The sequence below is a fragment of the Eumetopias jubatus genome, unplaced genomic scaffold (genome assembly GCF_037043125.1).
Source record: "Eumetopias jubatus isolate StellerSeaLion01/CBP00866 unplaced genomic scaffold, mEumJub1_p1.0 scaffold_7, whole genome shotgun sequence".
NCBI classification, from domain to species: Eukaryota; Metazoa; Chordata; class Mammalia; order Carnivora; family Otariidae; genus Eumetopias; species Eumetopias jubatus.
The window spans coordinates 55,569,116-55,579,605 of record NW_028274813.1 but is presented as its reverse complement, the minus strand read 5'-3'; the positions used below and the strand labels follow the sequence as shown (position 1 = coordinate 55,579,605).

The 10,490-nt window shown below is 38.0% G+C and overlaps 1 pseudogene; it reads right to left on the bottom strand.

Moving 5' to 3' along the window:
- Positions 1–7,975: 7,975 nt before the first annotated feature.
- On the bottom strand, positions 7,976–8,903 carry LOC114205666 (protein unc-119 homolog A pseudogene; annotated as a pseudogene).
- Positions 8,904–10,490: the final 1,587 nt, after the last annotated feature.

Sequence of the window (10,490 nt, the reverse complement as noted above, 5' to 3'; positions counted from 1 at the left end):
AAGAATGGGGAGTTTGACCTCCAAGTGGGAGAGGTGGGCAAAGGGGCATAGGACTGCCGAGAAAAGTTTCTAGAAATCAGATTTTCAATTGTGAGTTTTATTTGCCTCACTGGGTCATTGGATTAAAATGAGAATGCATTGTATATTTCAGTTAATATACAGCATGATATACAAAGTTACTTAATAGGTGTTTTCTTCTAACTTCCGATAATCTCTTCTTTTCTTCCTCCAAGTCGAATGTTTGCAAAACCCAGTTAAGGAAGATAAGCATTTGCATATGACCAAGGGAACATCTATATATGACCTAACAATATTAAAATTAAGGCAACTTTGCCTCGTCAGGTCTTACCCATTCCCCAACCCCTCTCAATCTTCCGTCTGATTACACACATACACCACAACTTGATTGAGTACTCTATGGCATCGTTCTTATCTTATTAAAATCACTTACTATGTACCAAATATCTTCAAATAGTTATTGTAAATTGATTAAATTGATCCACTCTGGGAGCCAAATGTGATGGTATTGCTCTCAGACAATATAATTTAGAGCCTAAAGATTAAGAAATTAACTTTGGTCAGCATGTTTATATCCATAGCATTTGTTTTCTTTTATTTAAAAGTAATTATTGCTCTACTATACGTGAGAAAATAATTCAATAAGATATTTGAACCAATGAGCATAGAGATGCAGCTAAAGAGGAATAGAAATAGAATTAGAAAGAAGGGAAGATTCAGGTGTCAGGTTTGCTAACCTGAGGAATAAACTGAATTAATTGGTTGAAACTGACATATCAGTCTCTTAATTGGATGTGATTTGGATTTGTATGTAATACTTTGTGTTCCAGAGAGAAGATACTTTTTTCTTTTTTCTTTTTTTTTCTTGAGACTGGCAACAGTTCCTGGAAACATGGGAGGAGGTAACAAATCTTACAGTTATGATTCTCCACAGAAGACCTATGCTAGATGTTACCTTCTCCTTTACCTTCTTTGTATTGTGTACAAATCCAAATCACATCCAATTAGGAGAATGATCTGTCAGTTTCAGCCAATTATTTCATATCTACAATAGGGCTACCTTAGGGCTGAAATCTCTCATTGAATAAGACTAAACATTTTTAACAGCATGATCCCAGCATCAAAACACTGGAAAACTGGGTCTCCCTCTTTTTAGGGTACATCTAAGACTTTTTGGTTAATATAAATACACATAAATGGACTTCTGAAAATAAGACAATGGGCAACTATCAAGAAAATGGATTTACTATTGAAAATTATGTAATAATTAGTGTTCTTAAACTTGGAATTTTGAATCCATCTCAGTTTGAACTTTACCTCCTCTTCCATCTTCTGCTCATCTCTTCTCATGATATATTGAGTGCTCTTGACATTCCCAGCATTGCTAAAAGGTTCATATAGATTGTATAACATCAAAATAATTTTCTCTCTGGAACTATATTTAATGAAATGCCTAACCCAACTCTCTACAACTCATTTAATTCTCTCCCCCAACTAAGAAATTTAACCTACACACTTGGTGTTCCTGACTGGCAATCCTAGTTTCTTAATGATTATATATACGTATTTAGATTTGATTTAGCATCCCTCAGAGAAAATTAATTACCTCACTTTTAAAAAGTGGAATAGGCTAGAAAACAAAATAAAATAAGTTTCTTGAATTACTATTCACCTATTGCAGTTATTTTGTGTTATAATGAATACAATTTTACGAGTACTAAACAGAAAAAAAACAATACAGAAATCTGAGCAATTACTAAGCAAGGTAGAATTACTTAAGGAATGCTTCTTAGATCTGTACACTTGAAAAGAAACATTTCAAGTCAGTAGCTTTATATTTCAGAATTCTATTCTGCAGTAGTACAATATTTACTCTATGGCCGTGGAAGTGTGGCTAATACATGGTATCCTCAACCTTGATGCAGCAAGACTTTGTTCAATAAGATCAAATTCAATATTGGCTAACTTGATGAACAGAAAGTTCAGGGGATATTTAGTCGTTTTTAAGTAACCATGTAATTTTAGTCCACACAAGGGCACTTTTGCAAAGGTAAAGGATTACTATTAATGATTATGGTGAGACATCAGGCATAGCCTGGACTGTTCTATGTCAAACAGGATATAATATCTTCTTATCTAGAAGTTGTTTGAGGAATACTGCACAAGACATCTCATAAACCAGAGCAGAGTTCTCTATATCTTGAAGAATTACCTTGGATGGTCAGTCATCTATAGCTATTACGATTTTTACCTTATTTGTCTTAAAGAATTTTTCCCGGATTTACTGAGATATAACTGACAAATAAAATTATAATTTATTTTTAAAAATTCAATATTGGCCTTTTAATATGAGTTGGAACGCAATTGCTTTTATTTATAGTTCCTAAGTTACGAGTTGTAATTTTAATAGAAGAAATATTTTTATTTTGAAGGAGAATAATAATAAAACTAGGCAAAATAGTGCATTAGTTGTCTTTGAGTGAATTAATATGTTATAGGCCATATTGGTCACCGGAGACTGCAGCGTACATTATGTGGCCATCATGTAGGGTTTCAGCAGGGCAGTTTCCATTAATGACAATGAAATTTATACTGCTGAAACTTCAGAATATGATTTAAAAGTATACTTTACAGAGTATATTTTAAAGGGATGCAGTAAGCTTTTTGAGATAGTGTAAATGAAAGCATCGTGTGACATCATATCTGGTAAACTTTTAGTTTAGTTTTTTTTTTTTTTTTTAAGCTCAAAAGTTCAGCAGATCTTGGCAAAGAATGGTAAACAAATACAACCGTAGGTAGATACAAATTATACCAAGAAGTCACAGTCAAAATCATTGTGTAAAGGTGTGTCTTTTCTGACTTCTCATTTTGAATATAAAAATAGAAATTACAGAGGTGGCGTCACAGTCAAAATCATTGTGTAAAGGTGTGTCTTTTCTGACTTCTCATTTTGAATATAAAAATAGAAATTACAGAGGCGGCTTAAACCAAAAAATTCAGGTATGTCATCTTAACTGTTGTCTGATGTGTTTCTTTTTTTTTTTAATTTTTTTTTAAGATTTTATTTGAGAGAGAGAATGAGAGATAGAGAGCACGAGAGGGAAGAGGGTCAGAGGGAGAAGCAGACTCCCTGCTGAGCAGGGAGCCCGATGTGGGACTCGATCCCGGGACTCCAGGATCATGACCTGAGCCAAAGGCAGTTGCTTAACCAACTGAGCCACCCAGGCGCCCTGATGTGTTTCTTTAATTTTTAAATGTTATGGAGGGAACAACATGGTTTAATTAAGCAAAGGGTGAACTATATACTGTGTATAGGGTATAGACATACACATCTTATTTGTGGCAACATTAAGTACTTGACAACTATCACTACAGAGGAATCTACTGTTAACTTTTAGTTCATCTTTACTGTTGTTAATAACTTTGGGTTATCAGCCAGTTATGCAAAATCTTGGGATCTATCTCTATTTCCTTTGAAACCCTTGTTCTATGCTCATCTAGACACATCTGGATTGTTCACTTTCACATAGGCATTGGTATCAGAATGATAGCGTTCAGATCCCAACTCTGATACTACATAATTCTGTCATATTGAGCAAGTTACTTGTTCTCACTGCCCAAGTTTTCTTATTTGGAAAATGCAACAGTAGTTCCTACAGTCCAGATAGAGAATTAAATGAGCTAATCCAGGGACGCCTGTTTGGCTCAGTCAGTTAAGTGTTTGCCTTTGGCTTGGGTCATGATCTCAGGGTCCTGGGATTGAGCCCCACATCCAGCTCCCTGCTCCGAGGGGAGTTTGCTTCTCCCTCTCCCTCTGCCCGTCCTCCTGCTCATGCTCTCTCTCTCTCTCAAGTAAATTAAAAAAATCTTTAAAAAATTTTAAAAAATGAGTTAATACATGTGATGTGGTTAAAATAGTGTGTGGATTATATTAAGTAATAAATAAATGCCAATAATAATTATATCAATGTTATATTATTACTTATCTCTCTCCGCCTGCTCCTTATTCTCCTACTGCCATCCAAAGAAGATGTGTACTAAAGGGTTTAGTTTCTTTGTGAGACTGAAAGTTTAGTCCTTAAAGTACTTCAGTAATATTATAATTGATATTTCTGATCCAATTTTTGTTATTGGTCAATTCCAGGTGGATAACAAAATGCTAGCTGTGAAACTAATTCCAATACAGTTAAGCTCATGCATGTTTTTTCTGATTCCGATGCCTCAAAATGATTTGAAATATTTCTATGCAAGCCTCTTACTCCCCCTCTTACAGGCAGGTCACAGGAGTACAAGAGCTCCTGACTCTCGGTGTCTCAAACAGACCAGGGTCAGCCACTTGCTGTCAACAAAATCCAAAGGCAAAGACATGAGTGGTGGTGAAACCAAAAAGGAATTTATTTCAGTGAGACTGACACTGGGAAGACGGGAACTAGTGTCTCAAAGACTATCTCCAAAGTGCTGAAAATCCTTCCAAGTTTATACAAGGAAAATATGGAGAAAGGTGGGTGGGTATGTGCAGGTAGGTAATGAAAGTTAAAGAGATCGCTGTCTTGGAGTCACTCATGAATGGGGTCTTTTTGGCTCAGGGCGGTCCTTATTGCTCCAGGGAGTAGTTTTAGTTTCCAATACTGGATGCTTTGCCCTCAGGGTTTTATACCTGAGCCAAGAGACAAGTTTCACCCAACTAGAAAGTTTGCAACTTTCTAGTTGCAACAGAAGTCCTCTTTCATTTCACTATATATATATATAATTACACTATAGTATGTATGTATATAACATGTGTTACATATTTTATACATAACATTAAATTATAAATTATATATTATATGTATAATATATATTACATATAGGTACTTTTTGTGACTATGGGTGGAGAGGATGTATAAACCTTCTTAGTTTTATGTGCACTAAGATTATCTTTGATTGGATTGTTACCAGGAACAGACAACTCCATTCTTTCTTTTTTTTTTTTTAAGATTTTATTTATTTATTTGACAAAGAGAGACACAGCGCAAGAGGGAACACAGCAGGGGGAGTGGGAGAGGGAGAAGCAGGCTTCCCGCCGAGCAGGGAGCCCGATGCAGGGCTAGATCCCAGGGTCCTGGGATCATGACCTGAGCCGAAAGCAGACACTCGACGACTGAGCCACCCAGGCACCCCACATTATTTCTGAAACCACATAGATTAACCTGATGTCTCATGTTCTAGCATTTAACAGAGGTAGATAGTACCTACTTGCTGCCTTACTGGAATTTTATTTCTTATTTTTGAATAATTTAAATGGGCATAACGTAAAAATCTGGTTGTAAAGCTCAGAAAAAAGAATGATACTAGGTTTGGGATCCCCTCTGGAGTATTTTACCTGAGCTGTAAATCAAGAGACAGAGTTACTAAGTCAGCTCCCTTGAGTCAATCTGTCCCCAAGGCCAGAAAATCCAGTAACAATGACTATATAATTCTCAAAGATCAAGCTGCTCCAAGTTTTTGTAAAATAATTGAAGAACATTCATAAAATCAGCCCTTCCTTTGACCTCTCTATCAACAAGGTGGAAGTATCCTCCCTGCCTAGAAACAAGTTACTTTACTTTTGTGATTCATTTTTTCCTAATGGTTATTCACTTTGTCTTTATAACCTGACTCTAAGTGTTATAATTGAGAAAATAATACTGTGTTACTGACCTTAAACACCAGAGATGTTTGTACAGAAGCCATTTCTACTACTCTGAAAATGATGTTTATCATCATTCCTATCCTTTCTACTCTCCATTTACTGTCCTAAGCTTTGTATTAAGTCATTGGAGTTCACTTTGCTTATCCAAGAGCCTCGGCCCCTTCCATTCCCTGGAATTCTATATAGAGCTCTCTACCTCAGTGGATGGGACAGTTGTTTAACATTCTTTTTGGCCTCAATCATGGCTTTGAGTGGAGGAGAGATAAATCATCTCTCTCCTGTTTTTATTGGGCCTTCAGCTTCCCTCCCATGTTTTCATGTTTTGATGATTTTAATGCAATTACAGTAGGAGAGTTTATTCTTTTTAAAAATAATGTGGTTATGAAATCCAAAATGTAATAATTGGGACCAATTTCAGATGAAATTCATTTTCATCATACCCATTTTTCACTTGCTTGATTTTTGATTGGATATCCGACTGCTTAGTAACTGTGCATCTGGAACAAAGTCTTTATAAGAAATTGAATTTTAGATAAATGATTCCTCAGCTAAGCTAACTCAATGCCAAGTATTGGATAGACTCAGTCCCTTTATAAAAATGTAATTTCTTGGGCTCCTGAGTGGCTCAGTTGGTTAAGCATCTGCCTTTGACTCAGGTCATAATCCCAGGGTCGTGGGACGGAGTCCTGCCTTGGGCTCCCTGCTCAGTGGGGAGCCTGCTTCTCCCTCTCCCTCTGCCCCTTCCCCCTGCTCATGCTCTCTCTCTCTCTAATAAATAAAATCTTAAAATATGGAATTTCTTAAATGAAGGCAATGCCTTTTGGAAGGAATACTGACACATTATCAACTGAATATCAAACATTAGGAAACCAGCATATATTATTTTTAAACCCACAACAGAATAAACTAGAACACCCTTGTTTCTACAACCCAACCTAGAAAATAATGGTGCAAAACATTTCACTCTTGGATGAGACACCTTTCTCCCAAAAGTATACTTAGGAGCCATGTATCATTCAACCAAATATCCACAGAGCTGCTTTCATGCTTCAAAGAATTGGTACAATTGCATTCTCCCAAGGTAGGTCACTTAGACTTGTACCATATGATGTTACTTGGGTTTTCCAATGGAGGTCATAAAAAAGATTGATTCCTATCCTTTGTTGTTTTGCCTTCCTTGCCATATGAAGGCTGTGTAACGTGAGATCTTTCCTTGGTGGCTAGTCTGATCTATTGCTTGTTGCAAGGCTCCAGAGACCTAGAAAACTAAATTGCTCGGTAGCAAGCACCCTGCAATTACTCAGGCTGTAATTACATAGACCTAACAAACCACATTGCTCCCCAGGTAGCTTTCTGGCTTTCTTGTGCCTTACTCTTTCTGCTATTAGGCCTTTTGCTACTCCAGGGATCCAGGAGACTGAGCGAGAACCTTTTCAGAGTCATCTGAACTTTGCAAAGTTGTATTATTCCAGGTGTGTATCCAGAGAAATGGGTATCAAACCTCAAGTACTTCAAGACACTGAGTAGATCTTATCATTGTCGAAGAATATGTATTGACCTTCTACTAAGAAACAACCAATACCAAAAGAAAAAAAAGAAAGAAACAACCAATATCTAGTAGAAACATATTTAACAAAGCAATGTCTATTTTTAGGTTGTAAACATTCTAGGAAGAGGGGAGGAAAGCACATATAAAAATGGATACTTTTTAATAAAAATGCTTATGGTTTTATATATTTGAAATTAGAAGCCATTTTTAACTTATGTGTTCTCATAAACTTTTCTGATGTTTCTTGAACTATTCTGAGATTATTAAACAAATCCTCCTGCAATTAATCCTTTAAGTTTGTGTTGTCCTTTTTGCAAAATTCTTCTACACAGAAAATGGGAAATATATGCTCTTTCTTAATGACTATGTTTTTATTATCTAAATATACTATTTGACAATTTTAGCAGGCTACAGTTAAGAGTTACAAGTTGTAGTAAATTTGATATGCTAATTAATAGACTGAAGTGCTGAATAACTATGCATAGAAGATGCTATTTTGAGAATAAAATCCATTTAAGTGTGAGCCAGTTTACTTAAGGGAATGAAGATATTAGTAAACAAGAGAATATGTTAAAATTGCCATATTTAAGTTATTTTTTGTTCAGACTCCTGTTTCTCCAATATTTTGCTTGCTTATTTATTTATTTATTTACAGAAAAAGAGAATTTATTGAAAACTACATAGAGTTGGTCCAGTTCCTACCCCAGGCTGCAGTCTGGGCTGGTCCCTTCCACATCTCAGGCAGTGGCTCCTCTCCTGATGGTAGGGGCTGGGGCTGGGGCTGGGGCTCGGGCCAGGGCCCAGACTCCCTTTGGAAGCTTGGGAGCCAGACCCCACCACGGATCTCCATGTGTGACTTTACAACTCCAAGTGGGCTGTTGGTGGTGGGCAGGGGAAGGGAATGGGTCCCTACACAGGAGGCATTCCTGTACATGGAGGCGGACAACCCTCCTACCACCCCATCCCATGTGCCAAGCCCCATGGGCTTCACAGAGTTGGACTGGGGACATCGGGCCCCCTCCCTCCCATCGTTGACTCAGGGTCCAGGGCTCTTGGAAAACCCCCCAGACAGAAGACATGTGGTCATAGATGTACTTGCAGGTGTTCTTGCTGCTGGGGATGCGAAGCCTAAGTGGAAGTCAAAGCTTTTGAGATGCTGGTTGCGAATCAGTACCTCTCAATCATGTGGAAGCTGTTGATAAGCTTGTCTCCCACTGTGAACGCCACCATGGCTCCCCCTTGCCTCAGGCACAGGCCTGTAGGTGCAGAACTGGTGGCAGACAAAGCACCCAGCACTGGGGTCCAGGTCCTGTGGACTGATGAGCAACCACTCTGAGGTTGGGGCTTCTTGATTTCAGAGGACTGTGCCTGAATCTGTGTCTCAAATCTTGAACCTGATGACATCGATTTTGTAGATGTTCTTCTCAGGGGAGCATAGGTAAATCGTCCATGATCCATCGTAGCCCCAGCACGTCCTTCTGTCCCAAGAGCAGCTTATTCTGCAGCGGCCCCAGCCTGAGCCACCTGCTGGTTCCCACTCAGACCCAGGTTCTGATTTTTCCTGCAGCTGCGGCTCCAGCTTGTTGGCCTCCATGTGTGGCCTGAGGTCCCTGGAGCGGGCTCCGCCCCCATCCCAACCCCATCTCGGCCCTTCTTCACGTTCATGGACTAGAGGGGTGACATTTGAGATGATAATAAATATAATACAATCTTTACTTAACAAATATGTATTATTTAGCTAAATTTCTGCATAATTGAGACTCCTTTAAATGAATCAAATGATAGTAGTTATGACCTTTTAGCTTTGCTTGTGAATTTGCACTATCAAAAAAATGTGGATTTTTTTCTTCCATTATGAGTCAATGAGTAAACAATTTTGGAGAGGAGTTAATGTTTTTGTTTTTTTAGCTCCTTAAAAGCTCTGCACCTTGACCATGAAGAGAACGAGTTGTATCAGGTATGCTTGCTTTATCTTTCATTTTATTTTATTTTAAAGATTATTTATTTGAAATAGTGGGGGAGGGGCAGGGAGAGAGAGAGAGAGAGAGAGAGAGAGAGAATCCCAAGCGGACTGAGCACGAGCTGGAGGCCCAGCTCATCTCAGGACCCTGAGATCATGAGAACAGAAATCAAGAATCCGAGGCCTAAAATCTGAGCCACTCAGGTGCTCCACTTTATCTTTCACTTTAAACATCACTTTGGTCGCTCCAATATCTTAATTAAAATCCATAGTATTTTAAAATGGTCAAATGATTTTAAAAATTTAGTATAGTCACATTTTGCAAACTACAGCATTTTAAGCATTTTAAAACAGGTTTCTGAACACATAAAACAAATGTTTTGTTGGGGTGCCTGGGTGGCTCAGATGTTAAGCATCTGCCTTCGGCTCAGGTCAGGATCCCAGGGTCCTGGGATTGAGCCCCAAGTAGGGCTCCTGCTCAACGGAAAGCCTGCTGCTCCCTCTCCCTCTGCTCCGGCTTGTGTTCCTTCTCTCACTGTGTCTCTTTCTCTGTCAAATAAATAAAATCTTAGAAAAAAAAATTTTTTTAAGTGAACATGTGTAGATGAATAGGGCATTTTAATTTGTTTAGTTCTACTTGTTAAAGCTTGCTACCAGTAAAAGTCTCCAAAAGAAGTGGTATGCCCTTTCCATCTTTTCTAAAACAAAACCGGCTTACCAACAAATACCTATCTTCTTTTCCCACAATTCTTATGGGCCTAATCTATCATAAATGGTGAAGGTAGAGTTGGGTCATAAAGTGAATAATTCAGCACACAAGATTACCTAAAGTGGAGGTGAGGTGATGGTGATAGTGGGGAGGTGCACTGAAGAGAGGAGGGAATCAACAATATGTTGTTTAAATTTCTCTGAAATAATGTCTCTTGATAAGAGAAGATGACTCAAGGGTAAATGGAGTGAGGGAAAAATTTTAAGATATTGTTCTCTTTACCGTTTAGAAATGAAAAAAAACTATTTTTCTTAACATTTCTGTAGCTATTGCCATTGTTTTCTCAGTGTTTCTGTGCCCTGTGGAAGTACTTAGTATAGATGTAAGTGTAACAGTACAACTCCCTAAGGCAAGAACAGAGACAGGAACAGGAGAACATAGCTGCCAGAGCACTGTTATCACATCCGTTCTGGCAATGTTGTGTGCCTCAAAGAACAGTTTTACAGTTCTGTAAAGAGAAGCAAAAGAGAATGTTCACAACTTGGCTTCCCTGTGAAACAGACTCCAAGATGGCGATTTACTG